At 38.9% G+C, this 23,808-nt stretch overlaps 1 long non-coding RNA gene across 1 annotated transcript in view; it reads right to left on the reverse strand.

Annotated features, from left to right (window-relative positions):
• LOC122797275 overlaps positions 1-23,808 on the reverse strand; it is a 162,107-nt gene that overhangs the window by 33,706 nt on the left and 104,593 nt on the right. The window contains exon 2 of the long non-coding RNA XR_006364043.1: positions 21,746-21,813. This is a non-coding gene — a long non-coding RNA (uncharacterized LOC122797275). The remainder of the gene's footprint in view (positions 1-21,745; positions 21,814-23,808) is intronic.

The following is a 23,808-nucleotide window of genomic DNA, read 5'->3' on the forward strand; positions in this document are numbered from 1 at the left end:
TAGGGACTTGGCCGCGAGCTACTAGAAAACCTCGAGCTTGTAAAGTGGCCAGCTCGGAGCCGAGGGATCGGCTCCAGACCCATTTGTAAGAATGAATGGCGAGATTGAACAACTTCACATTGTATGTTTTCATAGCAGAAGTTGGGACATACAGAGTTAACTTGCAAAGTCTGAGAAAATAAATAAAGAATTTTACGTGCGTGTTTACCAGAACTAGAAGACAGAATGTCTACAGCTGGAAATTCTTTCTATTGTTTGAAACAGAGGTAATTACAGGTTTCCAAGGTAATTGTTTTATGTCTTCCAGTTTCAGGCAAGCTTCTAAGAGATAAGCGTCAGCTTCTAAGAGATAAGCATTTTTCATAGAGACATGTTAAATTCTGTTGCTATCGGTTTAGCCTGGGAACTAGATGAAAGTGTAAAATAGTGATGTAATCTAGCTAACCCAGCAGTAATGTGTATTATTAATTTAAGAACTATCTCAGAGAGAAAGTGAGTGCATTTTGTATTTTGTTCTGGACCTGTAAACATCTCTTCAGCACTTCTCATCTATATTTGCCTTGCTCTGTAATTAAGTTATTTAGGTACAGTGATTTATCTTAGATAGAGATATAAATACAGTAAGATTAGTCTAGATGTTTTCTGTATTTATGTGAGACTGTCCTACAATGTTGTTTTAAAATATCTTCTGTGATTCTGAACTCTATTGTCACTGTGTTGAGTTATTGAGTATTGTCTTGTGCTTTTATTATTAAATATATTTAAACCTTTTAATTGTGGCTGGTTTTGTGTAGAGATATTTAAGCACTTAGAGTACTTGCATATGCATTTAGTGACGCTGTACAAGCCACTACTAACAAGCCTTCAAGTCTTAGTCACACTTACCATTTGGATAATAGTAACATCACACAGTAAGACTGGGCACCCTTTGGGAAGGGCCTTATTAGTAGCTGATAAGGGTGGTTGGTGGCAGTGATTTCTACCTTATAGTCTAGGCAGAAGGGGGCATAGTTAGTGTACCTGTGCCAGCCTTCCCCATGAGTGTCTGTGTTTTTTATATAAATCAAATCCCAAAGTGAGTGTGTATCAGCTACTTGGGCAGGGACATGAAGCACTGGTTGAACAGAGAGGGTGCTGGAGGGTTTGGCTTGACCACTCGGCTGAGATCTTAACCCTATAGCTGTGCCAGTGGGGGGTCTTGCTGGGGATCTAGAGAGAGAGGGAGAAACCAGCCCCAGACTGACTGTGATCTCTGTGTGCTCTTAAGGGAAATTGTACTTTACTGTGTGTGTACCTATCATCCTCCCAATGTGCATGTCCCTCACTGGTGTTAGTTGTCAGGATTGAGTCTCCTTGATTACTGGGCCAGTGCACACGGATCACAGGCTCGAAGATAGCAGATTCGCCAAAATTCCTGACAGCTTTTGTCTGTAATGAAGTTCACAGCTAGATGCAGATTTCTGAAAGATAATTATTTAATATGTCAAAATCCATTTTACTAGAAAGGACAAATCCTACCTTACAGTCATCTGCATATTTATTTAACCAACATGACTTATTTTGGGAAGATATTAGCAAAAACCAGGTTAAATGGCACTGAGCTCAGCAATGAGCCCTGTAGAACACCACAATGAACTAACGCTGGTTCAGATGTATAACATTAGATGGCAAAGGACTGACTATGCCATGTTAACCAGTTCTTTGCCCACCATATTAAGAATTATAACCATACCTAACCAATGCTTTATATACCGCCGCACAGGGCAAGGAATCAAAAGCTTTTGTCAAAAAAAAATATATAGTTCTACATTTTAGCCCAATGTCCATAGATAGTGCAACCTAGTCTTAAAATTCTACCATGTTTGCTATCATGAACAACCTTTTATGAACCTATGTTAGTTTGTATCTGTTTTTTCAATGACCATAGTAACATGCATCATCATATCTAGTAAGCATCATTCGAAACTTTTACCAAGAAAAGGTGCAAGACTAATTGGTCTATAATTAGTAATATCAGTATTTCCCCTTTTCAAAAATAGGAGGGAAACCAGACTTTTTTTCCATGCGGCACGTACTGTCCAAGACCTGAATAAGTTGTTGAACAGAAGAAACAACAGAGGACTCAATTCCATTTTGAGATTATTTAGCATAATAGTGGGAATATTATCTAGGCACATGGAGGTACCTTTATTTTATTTTTTTGAGAGCATGGTTATATTCCTGAGTTATTGACGGACATAGGTCTCCATATACTGGCAAGGAACTAGTGCTGGGATCTGAATGGAGAGATGATATATCAATAAACAAAGGAGATAAGTATTATGGTAAATGAATTCATCTTCATGTCTTGGAGAGTACATTCATGAGGTGGGCCCTGTTTTTCACAAAATCTTACCAAGACAACACCAATATATAGACTATATTTATACAGCATATATCATGGACAGAAGTGAGTTAAAAAATAAAAAAGATAGCTGGGTACACAAGACCTAGGATAAAAAAAATGCCCAGTCCTGGTAGGTGTACTTGTGTTAGGACTGGAAAAAATGACAGTGTAGAATCCACAAGACAAGGAAACATTCATACAATGGGCCTAGGCCAGGCTCAAGGGGAGGATGCCCCCCCCCCCATTCCAGAAGAAAGCAGTAGTCCACAAAAATCACAAAAACTGATAGGTCAAAAAAGCTATAAAGATGATAGAGTGGACTATTGAGGATAAGAAAGCCATTATTCATTATTACTATTATGCAAGAAGCCCAAATTTTCCATACAGAAGATATACAAAAAGATTAAGAGAGAAATTAGACAAAATAAAAATACTTGCATAAAAAAAACTATCAGAAACTTCAAATAAAAATTTGTCTTCATGAATACAACAGATTTATGAAAAACATTGTATAAACCAAGAAACCTTGGACAGTTTGAAAAAAGAAGCAATTGAGGAAGTGCAAAAATATAAAGAACAAAATCTAGAGATTTTTGAAAGGTATAAAAAGAATTTTGGACATGGGAAAGAGAGATCTGATATGATGCAATATTTATTCAAAGGAGAAAGCCAAAATAATCAATACAAAAAGCAGCCCCAAAGTTATTCAAAGAGAAATACAGACAAAGGCATCGAGGTGTGGAAAATTTCACAATACAAAAAATAAGATCACAAAGAGGGAACACAGGACAGAAAATTAGTAAAGTATAAGTTAAAAAAAATAGAAGTTGAAGTTATGGAATACCTGTGAAGTGAAGGATTTAATGTAGAAACTTAACACAGGTTATATCACAGCATGATGGAATGAGTCCCCCATATAAGGAGAAACAGGAGGAGCAGGAGACATCTGAAGAAGAAATATGGACATGGGAAAGAAAAAGTGATATAATATGGTGTAATATTTGTGCAAAGGAGAAAGCAGAATTAATCAATAAAAAAACAGCAGCACCAAAGATACCTGAAGAGAAATACAGGCAAAGGCATCCAAATATGGAACATTTTACAATACAAAAAAATAAGAAAACATAGAGGAAAAGTAGAAAAGAGGATTAATAATGCAGAAGTTAAAGAAATAGAAACCAAGGTTATGGATTACCTGCAAAGAAAAGGAATTAGTGTATACAATTTGACTCTGATAACATCACAGCAGGATACAGCAATGGATCCCCAAATTAAAGAGAAACCAATGGAGGGGAAAACATCTGATCAGTTGCCATATGAAAATACTTTGGAGCCTTCCATAGGAAACCAGTACAAAAGCTCAGTTTGAGTTGCACAGCAGGGGAAGGAAAAATAAACTGTGGCAACTCTGATGCAGGCAATGTTGTGGAGTGACAGGCCAGTGAATTCCTGTAAGAAAGAGCAATAGATGACACAGGATGAAACTGAAGAGAATGTGGCACAGGAAGATGCTCTGGAATTTTTGGTAGAATGCTCACAGAAATTGGAGAACAAACTCTCAGTTTAGAAGAAAATGATCCTAGAGAAGAGTTCATTGATTTAATAGACATGGACAGAGATATTAAGATCAATAAAGAAAACAGATTAAGAAATTCCTCCACACGACTAATAAAGCAATTATTTTTAAGCCATTGAGTTGTGTGGAGGAATTTGGGAGAAACAGACAAATGTATGTCTTGTAAAACAGAATTAGAAACAGTTGCACATCTTGTTGCTGGGTGTGATATACTAATGGCGGAAGAACTGCATACCGAAAGGCATAATAATGTGGCAAGACTTGCATTTGGGAATTGTGCAAACATTATAATATTGTAGTAGCTGAAAAACATTGGAAACATGAGCCGCAAAGCATTATAAAAATGATGAAGTTTATATCACATGGGATCACCTATTACCAACAGTTTAAAAATAGATGAGAGAAAACCAGAAATAGAAGTCCATGAAAAGATAAAACTAGGATTGATCACTGAAACTGCTACACCCAATAACTACAGTGTCTTACATACAGAGAGACACAAAGTCATAAAATGCCAGGATTTACAGGCAGAAACAAGAGCAATGTGGAAGAAGGATACCCAGACACTTAAATTAGTGGCAGGAATAATGGTTCTTATAAAAAAGAATTTATAATTGTACTTAGATATGTTACTGATACATGCAACTCCGCATGAATTGCAGGAGTGAATACTAGGCACATTGCGGGTGCTGCAAAGAGCACTTCTGGCTAACATCAAAGATTGAAACAATACTAATTTCATTAATTTTAATCATACTTTGACTTAGGAATGGGGTCCATTCCTGTCAAGGTATTATAAACCCCAAAAGACTTTGAGAAATTAAAAAGAGCAAATGATATGGTTGAGCACTATATTTACATTGTTATCCTCCCCACTATTTGTGAAGTGATCATTTAAAGCATAAGCTTTGTCAGGGTCTGATTACTGTAGTGTGAGAAACTCAGATTTTTTAGCCTTTCTATATGAATATATAGTATTTTTTCAGATCTGACTAATCTTTTCTTCCAAACTTCCCTCTTGTAAGATTTTATGTTTGAATTTCTTAGTCATTTTGTTTAGGTTTGATTTATTTCTACTTCTTGGGTGTTCCTGTAGTGGTATAAAGTTCTCTTCTTTTTGTTATACTATTTTAATAGTTTGAATTTCCAACATGTAGGATGTTTGCATTTTACCTCAGTTGTTAATTTACATGATCACCTATTAACTTTTCTAAAACAACAAAAATGAAGTCTGTATTATTATTATTTAAACATGACCAGTCCTTAAACCTGAAATCTTCCTTTATTGAGGTAAAATCAAATTTACCATAATTTAATTTTTTTGTAAAAATCATTTAAAGTTTTTATCCTTTTTATGTAAAATTTAATAGCATTATGATGAGTTTCCTAAGATTTCATACACCTTAATACCATCAACTAAGTTCTCAGAATTGACCGTAACAAAGTGGGAGGTTCTCCCAGCTGTGCTCTTTGATCATGCTCCATTGGTAATGACAGTGGAACTGGAACATAGGCCTAGTCAATTGCAGACGTCCAGCAATTTATTCACAGAGTGGTTCAAGAACTGGTGGGTGAACCTCATAGGTATAAGGGTTTCAGACAAACTACACAACCATCTAGATGAAAGTCTAATAATGGAATTGGAAAGGAAAAATAAGCTTTGAATAGTTTATTAAAAAAAAGTTTGAAAGGATTGCACTATTTGTAGTCTTAAAGGTCTATGGTTTTCCAAGTAGTGTAATATATTTGTTGCAAAATATGTATGCAGGTTCAGCCATCAGTATCAAAGTCAATGCTAGATTAACGTCATCATTTAGGGTTTCTCTTGGCCTTCTTTGATGTTCGCCTTATATTTAGATCCACTTACTATTAGACTGAGGTGCTCACATGAGCATGGATTCAAGATCAAAAAAGGAGAAGTAAACATACCCTTATACCTCTCAACCTCTTAGTTCAAGAAATCTGGACAAAGTAAAAAATTATAGGGGGACAAAGGCCCAAAAATAGGGACAAATTTTAAACACTGATCTTAAGAGCTTAGAAAGTTGCAAGGTTAACAGGTTTTGTATTGACATGTATTTTCTCAAGGATTTGAAGTCTAAAATTCAATTGTCTGTGATTATTTTTTGACTTCACTCTACATCAACGATTTGTAAGAAAGCCACAAATATCATAAGGAACAGACCAAAAATATGATGCAAAAATCTGGACAGTCTGTAAATCTGGAGAACTGAACAATATGCCTTATATGCAAATGAACTCCTTATCCATATGTTCCAAGTCAGATAGGCACATGAGGGTATTAATGGAAATATCAAATTATTTTGGTCATATTTCAGGCTATGATATGAATGCCCAAAAAACACAGATTGTGAAAGTAAATTATTCTCCCTATGAGGAATTAAATCAACTTTCTCAGGCATATGGGACAAGAGCCAGTTGAAGTTCATGGGTATCACTCTGTCTTAGAAAATAGTAAATACAGAAAGAATTTTACATAGTGAAGAGTAGAAAGAGTCACTTGATAGGTTCAAAATTTGGAACTACTACACTTAGACTTGGAACAAAAGATGCAAGCTTTACAGATATTCATTCTTACTCCTCTGGCATATGTGTTCAAAGTTTGGCCATTGAATCCAGGAAAATCTTTTTACAGGGATTTAAAAATGCTATGGCAAGATTTATATGGGGAAGTTCTAAACCTCAAAGTAGGGTTGGGCTGTACTGCACTGCCTAAACTGAAAGGGAGATGGGGTCCCTGATATTCAAAGATATTGGAGAGGAGCACAGCTTAGGTTATTTAGACTGTGACAAGAGTGACCAGGCTAGATGACTGTAGACAGGTCCTTTAGCAATCCTGTAAGAGGAAAACTGACCAGAAAGTATTTTCTGGATAAAAGATAAAGAAAGAGTGAGTTCTGTTTGGAGAGAAGTGCCTGTGATTTACTGCTGAGTATTGAAAAAAGCTGGGGTTGGACAGTATAACAACTAGTTGACACCTATGCAGTTGGCTTTAGAAGGTTTTCAGACTGGAAAAGATTTAAGAGATTGGCTGAGACTGCATCCAGATTTAAACTGCTGGTCTCAGGTAAAGGAATCATAGGTAATCACTGCATGGAAAAATTCAAAGAAATTTTTAACCTGGAAACCTGAAAATACTTTGTTTATATAATTATATTGTATAAAACAAGATAAAGAAGCAAGTAAGTGGAATGGGACAAGATCTCACATGGGTGAACTACCTACTGCAATTGCATAAACAAGATTGCTCATCTAAGAGTCTAGTTTCCAAGCTGTGTAAACTGGTAAGTTCACTTAAATATGAACAGGTTAGGAAATCTGAGGCTAGTTGGGAATGGATGCTTGGTGAAACTATTCCTGAAAATCAATAGAGAGATATGTACAGGTCAGTGATCACTGCAACCCACTCAAAAAAATGCCATATTTTTGGCTGGAAATGTTTGCAGAAACATTTTTACAATGCGAGTAAGCTAGCAAAAATGTTTCTGGCATACTCTAATGAATGCTGCCACAGAAGCAAGGCAGTTAGAGACACTTCAATTACTTAGAAACTAAATAAAATAACAATTGTTTAAGAGCACCAAATCCCCTTGCCTCCTTGCAGCTTGTGCTGTAGTTACATCCTTCTTGTAAATATATACCTGGAGATTCAATAAACTCCGTGTAGGCTTTGAGCGAAGCCTACATGGAGTTTATGTCTTTGTACAGACAGCAGCAATGCTAATTACATATTCATGTCTCACATTGCATTTAAATACAAACAAGTGCAGTTTCATGGCTAGCAAAAGTGTTGCCAGCCAGAAAACCAAGTTAAGCAACACCAAAAGCAGCAGACATATAGACCTGTTTACTTACAGGTAAACTAGGTCTGCGCGATTATGCAGAATGCCACAGTGATTGCCAAGGTTAATAATATAGCAATATATATGGTCCAAACACATTACAGGATAGTATACACTGTGCACAGTATTGTGGAATCCCATTTCAGGCGTACTGAACAAAAGTTGTATAAATGATCTATAATGGTACATGGACTGCAATTTAAAATAAACAAAAAAATCAGGGGACGTGTATTGGACAGGAACACACAGATGAACTGTAGGAATGAACACAGGGAAAGAAGATGGGTGAAACATCTTAATGTACTGCAGATGAGGAATGTAAATATGAAGACAGTTGTAGCAGGAACACTAATCACACATCAACATGATACAGTATGGATTACACAGTAAAAATGTATATTATGTGAATGTTACACAAGGTGACATAACAATGGAGAAGATATATTTGTGATATAAGCATTCTGACATGAACAATAGAGAGGATATCTGTCAGGGATGTTATATACAATAGGAATTAGCTACATATTGTGAAGCTGTGCAGAATAAGTTGCCTGAATATGACTGTAATGTCAGCAGAAGTCTCCACCAAGTGGGACACATAGCTGCAGGCTGATGAACAACAGCAAACAGAAGCACACACAATCGTGGACAATATCAGAATAATACCACCAGTAATCCTCATGTCTCTGACATAACATATGTGATTGCGAGTGATCACAGATGGTTCTGCATGAACACATTCGTGCAACTATTGTGAGATGTCAGCAATCTATGAGTGCAATCAAGCACACCGTCCTGACAATGTAACATCTACTGGAGGTGTTAGGAGGGGCACTGCTATACCTGTATGTGACACATACCTTTCAACTTCTTAATGTAAGAAATCTGGACAAAGCCTAAAATAATGGCGGGGGGGGGGGCAAAGGCCCAGAAATAGGTACGGATTTTAAATATTGCTCTTATAAACTTAGAAAGATGTTAGAAGAATAGGATTTGTGTTAGCATGCATTGTATGAAGGAAATATATTCTGAAACTCAAATATATGTCATTATTTGTTCATTATTTAGTGACTTTGCCCTCTGTGATTTGCCAGAAAACCACAGATTTTATGAGGAACAGACCAAATACTTAAGGCAAAAATCTGGACAGTTTGCGAAAATCTGTACAATTGAGAGGTATGATGTGACATTATGATTAGTCCAGGCTAGTTGACAGGTGTGCATGGCATATATATGGCACAATCCACAATGTCACAAATGTTACCCATGGCATTAATGTTGTCAAGCAGCTGTGTATGTACAGTGTGCATCACAGGAACAGGTATCACACATTCATCTAGTATAGCACCTTGATGGGGGTTCCGCACCATCAGACAATAATATTTATCCAACAAGAATACCTAAGTATGGTCAATAAGATGTGTGAGAGCTTACTGTGGCAAAAGTGGTACACTTAAGTTATGCATCCCTGGAAGATGTGCAGGGAGGTGCATGACAAAGGGTGCATTGTACTCTGTTATTGGTGTGATTAAGGTTGGGAACTATGGAAGTATTATGGCCTTTGATGTGGATGTCCTGCATGTACCCAGGAGTTGTGTTACATACATGGGAATATTCACCATTGTGAGCACATGCTGATGGACATTACACATACCATCTACCTCAGCACACAGGTGACATACCACTTGGTCTGCTCAAAGGGGTGTGATTTCTACATTATCACTGTGTTGTGCATTTATTTTCATAACGTACCTCTCTAGATGTGTTCTAGGCAGGTATGACCATAGTCCTCAGCAGCATTCTACCTTCACCCAGGATGATGCCACAGTATAAACAAAATTAATGGATTTCAACAACTGGCTTCACTCCTGGTGTCAAGTCCAAGGAGGATCCAGTATCTCTCAGCCTGGGCTGAACATGTGGTTTCTAGGTTGTTGGATACTGGCAAAGGTGCTTAACTCCCCCATAGTGCTTGTGGCACCCGTGCACTGGCCCAGTAATCAAGGAGCCTCAATCCTCACCACTAGCACCCAGCACCAGGGAGGGATGTCCACATTGGAAGGATAACAAGTAAACACACAGTAAAGTACAATTTTCCTTAAGAGCACACAGAGATCACAGTCAGTTTGGGGCTGGTTTCTCCCTTTCTCTCCAGATCCCCAATACGACTCTCCACTGGCACAGCTATAGGGTTCAGATCTCAGCTGAGTGGTCAAGCCAAAATCTCCATCACCCTCCAACCAGTGCTTCAGTCCCCACCCAAGTAGCTCACACACACACACACACACACACACACACACACACACACACACACACACACACACACACACACACACACACACACACACACACACTTTGAAATTTGATTTATATACAAACACACAGACACCCCTGGGGAAGGCTGGCACAGGTTCACTAGCTATACCCTCTTCTGCCCAGACTATAAGGTAATACCAGCTGCCACCAACCACCTTATCAGCTACTATAAAGGCCCTTACCAAAGGGTGTTTAATTCTACTCTGTAATGTTACTGTTACCAAACAGTAAGTGTGACCAAGGCTAAGGCTATTTAGTAGTGGCGTGTACAGTATCACTAAATACATGCAAGTACGCTAAGAGATTAAATATCTCTTAAACAAAACTGCCACAATTAAAAAGTTTAAATAGATTTAATAATAAATAATAAAAACAAAAGACGATACTTATTAACTCAACACAGTGACAGCAGAGTTCACAATTCACAGGAAATACATTAAAATAACATAGTAGGGCAGTCTCACATAAATACAGAAAACATCTACACTAATCTTGCTATATTCCTATCTATCTCTAAGAGAAACCAAGTTCTAAATAACTTACTTACAGAGCAAGGCAAAGTGCAGGTGAGATGATGTGTTCAGGTTCAGAAACAAATACAAAATGCACTCTCTCTCTCTCAGATAGTTTTTAAGTTAATAATACACATTACTGCTGGGTTAGCTAGATGACATCACTATCTGACACTTGCATCTAGTTCCCAGGCTAAACAGATACCAACAGAATTTAACATGTTTCTATGGAAAATACTTACCTCTTAGAAGCTGATAATTATCTCTTAGAAGCTTGCCAGAAACTGGAAGTTGTAAAACAATTACCTTGGAAACCTGTAATTACCTCTGTTTCAAATAATAGAAAAAAATTCCAGCTGCAGACATTCTGTCTTCTAGTTCTGGTAAACACACTCATAAAATTCTTTATTTATCAACTTATTTTCTTAGAGTTTTGCAAGTTAACTCTGTACATCTCAATTTTTACTATGAAATATACATTTACATAGGCACAGAGGTTATACACATTTCTGCTCTTTTCCAGCAGGGTGCACTGTGGTTACAATCTTGAAGCTCAGTACAGAACATATAAATTTCTTAAATTTTTTTAAGGCAAGCATACAAATCATATTACTGTTCACAAATGAAACAATCATTTACAAAATTATGTCTAGCTGGGCTGGCAGTGTCTCATTTCTCTATAAATCATATTAATATTTTCCAAGTGACATATAATTATTTACAAAATTCCAGCTAGCTGTGCTGGCAGCATCTTGGTTTATCACATTTCTCCCCCCAACGAGAACTCAAGCTAGTTTTTCAAGTGTCCCTTGAGAAACATTGCTTGACAGAGTTGAGCCTATCTGGGAATACTTTACCCTATTCCCTGTATTGAGATTCCAGCTGCCTTGGCATTGCTGACCCCAGTATCATGCTGCACTGTCCCATCATATGCCTGCAACCCTAAGCTCCACCACAGTAATTTGGGATTTTTCTGGCTGGTTACCTGTAGCCATAGATCCCCTTCAGAGTTCCCCTGCCTTGTACTGCAAATACTCAGCACAAGGGCCTCCCTGTCATGGCATGGTTTCATCATGTTAACATGGTACAATTTGTGCCCCTACCTAGCAGTTCTACCATGTAGTTAACATCACTGATCTTCCTTTTCACCTTGTAGGGTCCATCTCAAGCTGCTTGTAGCTTGTTGTGTCTGACAAGAATGAGAACAATTACCTGCTGCCTACAGCATACACTCTGGCTCGAGCATTTCTGTCATACCAGACCTTTTTCTGCTGTTGGACTTCTGACAGGTTCTCCTGGGCCAAGCCCATGAGTTCCCTGAGCCTTGTCCTGTGGATTAGGACATATGCCACAACAGACTCCTTGTGGGATTCACAATCACCTTCCCATTCATCTTAAATTAAATCTAGAGGCCCCCTCACCCTATGCCCATACAACAACTGAAAGGGTGAAAAACCTGTGGATTCCTAGGGAAACTCTCTGTAAGAAAACAACAGATGGGGAAAATATTTGCCCCACTCCCTCTTAAATGGTTTGCAAATGCCCACAGCATGGACTTAAGTGGAGAGATTAACCTATCAACAAGACCACCAGTCTGGGGATGGTAGGGGTGGTCTTTAGGTACTTCACCCCACAGTACTTCCACATACAGGCCAGCAGGTCTGATGAAATTGGCACCTCTGTCAGTCAGTATTTCTTTTGTGAAACCTACCCTGCTGAATATATCTAACAAATCATTTGCCACCTTTTCTGCCTCAATGGAGGATAAAGCCACTGCCTCAGGGTATCTTGTAGCATAATCTACTACCACTAGGACATACTTTTTTCCTGTGGAACTTGGGGTAATCAGAGGCCCCACAATATTCACAGCTACCCTCTGAAATGGTTCCTGAATCACAGGCAAAGGCATCAAAGGAGATTTCATCTTGTCTCCTGCTTTGCCTACCTTTGTCACTGCTCACAGGTCCTGCAGTACCTTGTTACATCTCTGGAAATTGCAGGCCAATAAAAGTTCTGCATAATATGGCTCTTTGTACTTTTTATGCCCATATGACCTGCAAAGAGAATATCATGGCCTATGGCTAGCAGTGCCCTCTAGCACTCCCTCAGGGGCCCAGTCTCTATACAGTAACCCTTTCTCCCAGTATACAGATTCCCCCTTCCCTTGAGAATAAGGTGCCTCACTAGCTACCTGCCACAGGCTTTGTAATGTAGGGCCTAAGAGCTGAGCTTGTCTCAACACTCTCTTTGTAACCCTACCCAGCTCTCATTCCACAGGAAGTCTGACATTCTCTGACACCTGTGCCTCACTGTCAGCCTATGTACTACTACTCACCTCTGCCCTTGCAGTCACTCTGTCCAAGGGAACATCAGTACCAACAAGCAGCTGTGGCTCACCTTCAGTCTCACTGCTACAGGGTAGCTCCTCCTTGAAGTAACCACCTCACCAGTCCTGGCTGCAAGTGTGTGGTCTGTCTGGGTCTCCCCAGGCTACCAGATCCACATGCTTGTCTCCAAGCCTGACTGCATATAACTGCATGAACACATGGTACTGCCTTATCAAAATCCTTCCCTATCAGGACATCTGCAGTATAATAGTTTAGTACCCCTGATGTCTCAAGACAACCTACTGTTGGCATTTTGTTGTTCCCACTTACTGGCTCCCTCAACTTTTGTTCCCCTCATTGACTCCGTGGACATATATATGCTACACGGCCCCACTGGTTACATTCAAAACATTTAACCCTAGGTCCTGGACATGTACCTGGACTAGTCGCTTCCCCTGCTACTGTCGGATTCTGTTGGGGCAGCCTGACCTGGCCACCATGGGTTCCCTTAGACCCATGAGCAGCACTGGGTGTCCCTTTCCTGTGCAGTGATGCCCTGCTTGCCAGGTATAGGTCTCTCTTCTTCCCCAACTCATCTACAGTAAGGCATTGTCTATCAGCTAACCTCAGGCAAAGTGCTAAGTGCTTGTTTCCTCACCAAAAGGTCTGCAAGCCTTTCAACAGTGGTGACTTGACATCCACTCACACACCTATGAAAATAAGTGCTTAGTTCAGCAACATATTCACACACACTTTCATCTGCCTTGCGTCTATGCTCATGAAACTTGTTCCTATAAGCTTCAGGTATTAGCTTAAAAAATTCTAGAAAATGATTCTTTACAATATTATAGTTTAAAAAGTCAACATCAGATAGTTTGGAAAGAGCATTTACAGCTTTATAATGGAGTAAGAGGGTCAGGAACCGTACCCAGAGCCATTGGTCAACATTATATTGTTTACACACCCTCTCAAACATATGAATGAAACTATCAAAATTATGCCCCTCCGTAAACTGTGGAGGAAATTTACTGACGTTTGTTGCTTCTTGGGTTCAGTTTCTCTGTTCCCCATTACCTCCATGACTGTGGCGAAGAGTCAGTATCTCCTTTTCATGTTGCCCCTGCCTCTCCTTCTCCTCAGATTCCAGGCGTAGCAGTTTCTCATTCTCCTCAGTCTGTAGATGCCTCAGCCTCTCTGCTGCTTGTATTTCCAAACACTTGTCCTCCAAATGAAGTCTCTTTAACTCCAGACAGATTTTTAAGTCCTCTGTAAAAAGGTTGAGCTGTCCATTCTCTGAGTGTTCTTCATCTCCACGGCCAGTCTGATCATCCTCCTGGTTGCTATTCTTTGATGCAGCTGTGAACAAAGCTGCAATTGTGTCTGCTTTAGTCAGGCTTCCATGCACCTGTCCTTTAGCCTGGCACATCTCAGCCAACTGTCTCCTTGTCAGCCTGTCATACTACTCTGCTGACATGCTTGCCTGCTCTCCCTGACTAACTAAGCTAACAAAAGAAATAAAACAATTGTGATATGACCTCTGAATGTTCACTGAGTAGAACAATACCTTCAGTGATCACTGTACACAAGCTACAAGAATTCAATGTCCACACCACTACAAACCAATTAATATGTGATGCGGTTAACTCACCACAATCAAACAATATTTGATGTGGATATCCCACCACTGACAAACAATTAATATGTGATGCCCATGCACTGGCTCAGTAATCAAGGAGCCTCAATCTTTACCACTAGCACCAGTGAGGGATATCCACACTGGAAGGATGACAAGTACACACACAGTAATGTACAATTTCCGTTAAGAGCACATAGAGATCACAGTCAGTCTGGGGCTGGTTCTTCCCTTTCTCTCCAGATCCCCAAAAAGACTCCCCACTGGCACAGCTATAGGGTTCAGATCTCAGCCCAGTGGTCAAGCCAAAATCTCCAGCACCCTCTCTGTCCAACCAGTGCTTTGTGTCCCTGCCCAAGTAGCTGCCACACACACACACACACACACACACACACACACACACACACACACACACACACACACACACACACACACACTTTGAGATTTGATTTACATACAAACACACATACACTACTGGAGAAGGATGGCACAGGTGGACTAGCTATGCCCCCTTCTGGACAGACTGTAAGGTAGTATCAGCTGCCCCCAACCATCCTTATCAGATACTATAAAGGCCCTTACCAAAGGGTGTCCAATTCTACTGTGTAATGTTACTATTATCCAAATAGTGTGACCAAAGCTAAGGCTATTTAGGAGTGGATTGTACAGTATCACCAAATACATGCAAGTACAATATCTCTTAAACAAAACAGCCAGAATTAAAACTTTTAAATATATTTAATAATAAATAATAAAAACACAAGACAATACTTATTAACTCAACACAGTGACAGCAGAGTTCACAACTCACAAGAAATACTTTATAATAACATAGTAGGACAGTCTCACATAAATATAGAAAACATTTACACTAATCTTGCTATATTCCTATCTATCTCTAAGAGAAACTAAGTTCTAAATAACTTACTTACAGAGCAAGGCAAAGTGCTGGTGAGATGATGTGTTCAGGTTCAAAAACAAATACAAAATGCACCCTCTCTCTCTTAGAGAGTTCTTAAGTTAATAATACACATTACTGCTGGGTTAGCTAGATGACATCACTGTTTGACACTTGCATCTAGTTCCCAGGCTAAACAGATACCAACAGAATTTAACATGTCTCTGTGAAAAAAACGTATCTCTTTGAAGCTGACAATTCTCTCTTAGAAGCTTGCCAGAAACAGGAAGTTGTAAAACAATTACCTTGGAAATCTGTAATTACCTTTGTTTCAAGCAATAGAAAGAATTTCCAGCTGCAGACGTTCTATCTTCTAGTTCTGGAAAACACACTCGTAAAATTCTTTATCAACTTATTTTCTTAGAGTTTTGCAAGTTAACTCTGTATATCCCAATTTCTACTATGAAACATACATTTACATAGACATAGAAGTTATACGCATTTCTGCTCTTTTCCAGCAGGGTGCACTGTGGTTAGAATCTTGAAGCTCAGTACAGAACATATAAGTTTCTTACATTTTTTAAGGTAAGTATACTAATCATATTACTATTCACAAATGACACAGAATCATTTACAAAATTCTGTCTAGCTGGGCTGGCAGTGTCACACTTCTCTATAAATCATATTAATATTTTCAAGTGACATATTATTTACAAAATTCCAGCTAGCTGGGCTGACAGCATCTTGGTTTATCACAGTGCCTTTGTTAGGCATTATAAAAGCAACAAAAGTTCTGACATTACATCCACTGGAGGCAAACTCAAAGTTCTGCTGCTTAATGCTAGGTGTTTAAACATGAAGCTACAGCAGAGGAAATGGCCAACCTGCTAGCTGACAGATTTGGCACAAACTTTAACCCCTGGTCCCATCAGCCATACCCCAAAGCATAACTGACACCAGTCCCCTGCCTAGTATCTCTAGATATCAGGTCACATGTGCGCTCTCCAAGGCTAAAAACCTCAGTGGTACCAGATCACATCCCAGGTTGCTTACTAAGCAATCTAAAACAGGAACTAGTGAACAAAATTAGTGTCCTCTTTAACCATAGCCTGAGGACTGGCTTTGTTCCAGCCAAGTGGAAAACAGCAGCAGTAATCCCCTTGTACAAAGGAGGGCCATCAACCAACCCTGGGAACTGTAGACCTATAAGTCTAACCAGTCTCATCTGCAAGGCCATGGAAAGAATCATCATTGACCTTATCAACAAGGACATAGGTGATCTTCAAACTCTAGACTCAACTTAATATGGCTTTGTTATGGGAAGATCATGCTTATTAAATCTAGTTGATTTATTTGAGAAAGTCACCAAAGCCCTGGGTGAAGGTAAGACAGTGCACATCACCTATCTTGATCTAGCCAATGGTTCTGACACAATCCCCCACTCAGGTATAATTGAGAAGATGGGGATTTACCTTTACATCACTAGATGGTTAGTCAACTGACTCACCGACAGAATGCATACTGTCAAAGTTGATGACTCAACCTGTACCAGCAGAGCTATCACCAGTGGTGTACCAGAAGGATGTGTGCCAGGCCCTTTGCTGTTTGGAATCTATTTCTCGGAAGTCCAGGCTAAAGTATATGGCCTTTGTCTTACCAAGTTTGCTAATAATGGCAAATTGGGTGCAATCATTGAGTCCACCAGTGATGCAAACATATATTCAGCAGGGGCTAACACAGACAAATGATTAGTGCCACAGCCACATGGTCTGGAAATAAATTTAAAAAAGTGTCATTATCTTTGCCTTTTGCAAAATGGAATTCCATGCTAATTACAGCATTGACAACACCCCCAACCTCAAACCTAGTGGTGCAAGACCTGGGAACACAGGTAGATAGCAATCTGAACTTTGACTACCAAGTTTTCAAAGTTGTAAGGAAAGCCTTTTATACTGTGCATCTTATAAGTCAGGCCATCATATCCATTTCTGAGGATGTTATAACACCACTGTACTTGACCCTCATCAGAACACTAATCGAGTATAATACTCTCTTTTGCATGTACCTCAACATATACCTGGATAGACCACAGGGGTTTCTCAACAAGAATTACAGGACCTACAAACCATGCCATGGTGTAAATGGATATACTGAAAGCTATATCACTGTACTCTGTATCATATAGGATGAGGTGACTTGTGCCTAGTATACAGGCTAGTCTCTGACCCTGCCCTGATGGAAATGCTGCACATCTGCAAATATCATGGCACAAGATTCATTCACTCTAGGGATCTTAACCTAGCCTCTGAGATTAACAGAACATGCTTGAGAGATAGCTATAGGTGATAACGTTAGCAGAGTCTGGTGGGAGGAAGATGGTAGTAGCAGTGCCCAACATGCTGGTGTAAAATCCTGTCTCTAACATCAAGTAAGTGCACAAACACCAGTTGACTGCAGTGAGAAGAGAACCCCTACTTATCTAAGTACACAGACAGACGTCTGTATTTAACACAAGTGCCACAGCATAAGTCTGATTTGGAGAGTGTTGGACAACACTTTATAAGTGATGACATCAGCAGTGTCTGGTGAGCAGAAGATGGTAACAGCAGTGTCCAACATGCTGGCATAAAATGCTCCCTCTAATGTCAAGCAAGTGCACAAACACACACATACTAGTTGACTGCAACCCCTACTTTACTAAGTACATGCACTAGAAAACTCAGCACTCAACATAAGCACCACAACACAAATCCAACTTGTACAAGGCTGCATGACAATTTACAGTGATGACATCAGCATTGGCTGTTTGAGCTGTAGGGAGGCCTGCATGAAATGGATGTATAGGCATGTCTAATTGTAAAAATATTAGTACTCCATGGGATTGTAGCGGTGACTGCAAGACACTCAGTCATGCTCTTCTGACTAGATACACAGACACACACACACACCACTTGACTGCAATAAGAACAGAACCCCTACCTATCTAAATACACACACTAGAAAACTTAGTACTTTACGCAAGCACCACAGCACAAGTCTGACTTTTTCAAGGTTGCAGGACAATTTATAGTGTATGACATCATCACTGGATGTTGAGAAAAGGTGCTGGGAGGCCTGCATGAAATGAATGTGTAGGCATGTCCAACTGTCAAAATACTGGTACTCCATGGGATTGTAGTGGTGACTTCAGGATATTCAATTATGCTCTTCTGACAAGTCAGACATGTGCGCGCACGCGCACACACACACACACACACACACACACACACACACACACACACACACACACACATGCATGCACGCACACTCACACACACACACACACACACACCAGCTGACTGCAGTGAGAACATAACTACTACTTATCTAAGTACATGGACTAGAGAACTCAGTACTTCATGCAAGCACCATGGCAGAAGTCTGACTTTTATGGGCTACAGGATAATTTATAGTGGATGACATGAGCATTGGATGTTTGAGAGAAGATGCTGGGTGGCCTGCATGAACTTGATGTGTAGACATGTAGAAATGTCAAGATATTAACAACCTTTATGTTACTAGATTGATGAAAGTGAAAAGTGTAGCATTTGCTGTTGTGTTTCCAATGTACAGGTGTATCTTAAAATGGCAGCTTTTCAAACTATATGTAAACAACTGTTCTCATTACTACAAGTATTGGAAAATATGAATATGTATTGTCAGTATAAAGATGTACACACCATACAAGAAAGCATTTTAATTATTTTCTCTAGTGCAGTGGCGATATTTGGGAACAAATACTGAGAGACCATATTTCAAGTGCTTAGGTGCAAGTAACAAATGACCATAGTATAAATATGTATTCTTTCTTTACATATTTCCTTCCCTTTCTTTGTGTTTTTACATTTACTTTGATGAGCTGAATAGTAAATGGGTAGTAAACATAAGTCATACATACTTATGTACACTTTCCATAGTGCAGCTCCAAGCAGCAGGTTTGTGTGTTCGATGGCAAAGTGTTTGCACTGTGAGAAACACATATAAGGACTCCTGCTGCAACCTGACAAGTACTTATTCCTACTGGCTCGGTAAACACATGTAACAGATACTATGGTCTTCTTACATGGTTCATATCAGAAATGCTGTGTCATAATTTTTCTCATATTCAAAAATTTGTGATATTACTTTCCCCATATGCTCATAGTTAAGTGACACACAAATGTGGTTCTCTGCTCATTCATAACATTTTGGCAGTTTTATTGCTTTGCTCATCTCCTTGCAAACAAGTTCAGCAGAGTGGCTTGACAGTGAACACTTTGGACAGTACTGAGTGGAAGAAAAACACCTGCTGCCTAGATGACTCATTGGTAGTAGGTGTTAAACATCACTAAGCTTCTTTTTTTGGAGAACAGATGATACCGGATTCGAATCCAGGTCAATGTAAAATTTTTACATATGTATTCATGATGTCATTAAATAATTAAATATGATAACTTTAGCATATGTGAGAGGATATGCCTACCATGAAGTACTGTATAAAAACAAACCATACTGAATTAATGTCAACAGCAGACATATGGACTTACATAACCATATATTCATCGGTGTAAAAAAATAAAGAGATTACACTTTTAATATAAGTACCTTTAATCTGATCTGTGTGTTATGTTAGTGCAGTGAGTTTATTCAAGATTGCATGGAGATAACCATGCCACGTCATAGGACCTGAAGAACCATTCGCCATCGGCTTTGGTGCGCGATGCTAAACTCCACGCAAACACAGAGGACAAAAAGTAAAGAGCTTCACTGGAGAATTGTTACTTATGTGTGTGGTCTACGATTCTATTTTTTCACCAGATTAAAGGTGTTAAAATGGGTTTGATAGAAAAATCATGCAATGGAGTGCAAGCAGGGAGAAGAACAAAGGAAAACCAATACAGGAATGTGCAAGAGGGAGGTAGGAAAGAATCATAGCTATCCACATCTTTAACAGTGTAAAGTGAAAAATACAGATAGAATATTAGTTAAATTTGGACTGTTACCTCAAAGGGGAGTAGTGACAACAATGCAATCATATTGTATAGCCAATTGGACCAAATCAAGTGTGTCTAGAAGATGTGTGCGAGAAGTGGAGAGCTATATACGGGACAACTTTTTTTGGGGGGGACAGGTGCCCTTTTTTTACATCAGTAAGAGAGGAATTTTGGGTAAGGGAGATTGGTATTTCTGGGTCAGGTAAGTAGGGTTGGTGAGGAAGCATATGCAGACAGATATGATGAAGAAAACATGAGACATGGACGGTGAGTAACACAACAGGTTGGGGGACAACAGAGGCCTACGACCATTAAACACGGGGACAGTGTGAATGTAGTCCTCACCCTTAGGACTGTCATCATTGTCCCCTTACTTCACTGGCTGTTGGGAGTGCTTGACATCTTCTCCAGTGGACCATGAAGGAGAGCATCCTCTCCATCTGCAGTAGGCATGCACCTAAGCTGCTCTGCATGATCCTATGCACCAAACCTGGCAACTCTTGTTGGGTGACAAAGACACCACCCCGCTAGTAATCCCAGAAGGGTACACAGCACCAGCTGTCAGGGAGTGCTACCTGATGTGGAGGGTCCAGGTCTTGCAGGGGTAGTGAAGGCAGTACATTGGTGCAGTAGCCAATGGAGCAGGGACATGCTGAGCCACAGGGGTTGGCCTACCTCCTTGTGTTGTAAAGCATTTTATGATTTTTCACAAATGCATGACATGGAAACCTTTTGATGACACATGTAAAATAAAAAATAGACAAAAGGGTTGAGGTAAGAGAAAAAAATAGAAATAATTAGTATCATCATATGTGACATTCAATGCATTACCAAAACAATGAAGTATTTTATATTTCTCTGGACATTTACATTTACATTTCTTTTACATTCTTACTTCTTAAGAACTGCTAACTATAAGTAATGACTGCTCAAAGAAATAGTTGCAATGCACATTTGCTTTGTGAAATTATTCAGATTTCATTAACAGCAGGTCATTTATGTCACTTCTGGTAAAATTAAATTATTATAATATCTGTAAAGGATTTTAGTATTGTATTTTATGTATTGATATCTGTGATATTTGAATTCATAATGTCTGACTACAGTATTACACTTGACTCATACAGTTAGCGTGTACTGCAGACTACAGCATGCTTAATTTGTTACTACTTTTTAGAAAAGCAATACTTTAGCCAAAATGAAAGCTGTGCTGCATACATACCCTTGCTTCCATCAGTTTCTCCATATGCTCATCAAATGCCTCCATATCCACTCAGATCTCATGATCAGCTGTGGAATAAAAAGAAAAGAAGAAGAGAAGAGCATTATGCATACCTGTCTTGCCTACATGTAGCTGTCTATCTACTATTAATTCTGTTTATTACTATACCCTAACAACTGTGGTATGTCAGCAGTGCTGAATTCATCCAGCCATTCGTTGAGTGTATCCCTCTTGTGCCATTTTAGTCATTAAAATGATGCCTACACTGTTCTCCACTGTGTGAAATGCCAGTCGCACTGGAGACAGCATTGACCAGACTAGTCCATGCCTTAGACTTGTACTGAGAACTGGTGTAGTCCCCCTGCTAGAGCTTGGATCTTGGACTCCATAACACCCCATCTCTGTGCTCTAAATTGGGCACCTTCCCTTCTACCACCAGATATGTCTAATCAGCAAAAAACAGCAATAGTAATGAGTGATTTCCTGCCAATACAAGTTATTGTGTTTACTGGTAGTGCGCAGACCCAATGATGCCAACTGCATTTGCACGACAATAAGCACAAAGAAACAGTGCCAAACAGAAAGGAAAGAAACTGGTAGATGATTTAACTTTGCAGACACATATAGGGAGCATACATTTTATGACCTGACACAATTTTTAAATGAAAATGAGTGCGACTACTAAGGCTAATAACATAAACTTTAATAAAACAATAAAATCATAAAAAAGATGAGTGCTTGGGCAGTTAAAGCCAAATCAACCAATGAAACTGGCAACTATAAATCCAAGTGTCACACCTAGTCCATTCAAGCAAAATATCACCCAAACATAAAAATTAAGATTAAAAGAGTGAATAAAAAAGTGAATAAAATGAGCTGCTAAAAGCCACGTAGTAGCAGGGTTATGGATCTAGATGCTGCTTTTCTGTTCTGTTGTTGATATATTACTTGGCTTTCAGCAACTCATTTTATGCACCTTTTTATTCATAGTTACCAGTTTCATTGACTGATATGGCTTTAACTGCCCAATTGTAATATTATGACTGATTTTTCATATGTAGTTTGAACCTATCTTTGACAGGGGTATAGCTCCCTCTCCATTGGTAAAGGGTTTGTAGAATGAATGAATGAGATTATTTTTGATTTGCATTTGGTCACCTCATTGGTTGTTTCGCTTTTAAATACTTATGTTTTTATGTTTTAATAAGACCTGAAGAAGCATTCTGAGTAACACGAAAGCACTCATCTTTTGTATGATTTTATTGTTTTATTAAATTTTATGCCAGCTGTGGTAGTCACACTCATTTTCATTTACGTATTCTGACGCATTTTTTGTCTGGCTTTACACACTGATAAAATACATTTTACAATGTGGGATTCAAACTTATGCATAAGGGAAAAGCCATTTTCTTCCACAGCAGTGAATTTTTATCCTTGCCACAGAAAAAGTGCTTCTCAGACTTATTCATTATTTACATATTAATATACATGACATACTGAGGGGTTAACCATCTAGGTGTGTGACCTGACAAGGTCCTTGTTTATACATCTCTGTGTTTGAGTACTATTGATGTATGAAGACTATCCAAGACCAGAGAACACAATTATGATTACAGAAACATATCAGACAGTATACCCCCACTCACACAAGTAATTCATATGAGTTTATTAAAACTGACTGTACAACCCTTATTAAAATTAGGAGTGTGTAATAATATGTTTTCATGTAAATTTTAATATAAAGTAAAATGGAACAGTAAAGATAATTGGAATTTGCTGTATTAAAACCCAGGATCATCTGCATTGTAGCCATACAATTACACCTGCTGCCACAGGAACAGTTACAAAACAGTTGGATATTTTCATATTCATTTTTAACTTCTGAGTGTTAACTGCCCCACAATCCCACTTAGCGTGTTTGTGCAGCAGCAAAACATAGCGTATACAATGTATCCATTTATAAACTGTCTACTATCTGTTTCCTCTCTGCAGGTGTTTCAGACCTGCAGGTGTTGGGGAAGATTGCTAACTGCTGCACAATGCTACTTAGCTGATTTGCATGA

This window comes from Protopterus annectens, chromosome 3.part0 (assembly GCF_019279795.1).
Source record: "Protopterus annectens isolate FY-2018-M chromosome 3.part0, PAN1.0, whole genome shotgun sequence".
NCBI lineage: Eukaryota > Metazoa > Chordata > Ceratodontiformes > Protopteridae > Protopterus > Protopterus annectens.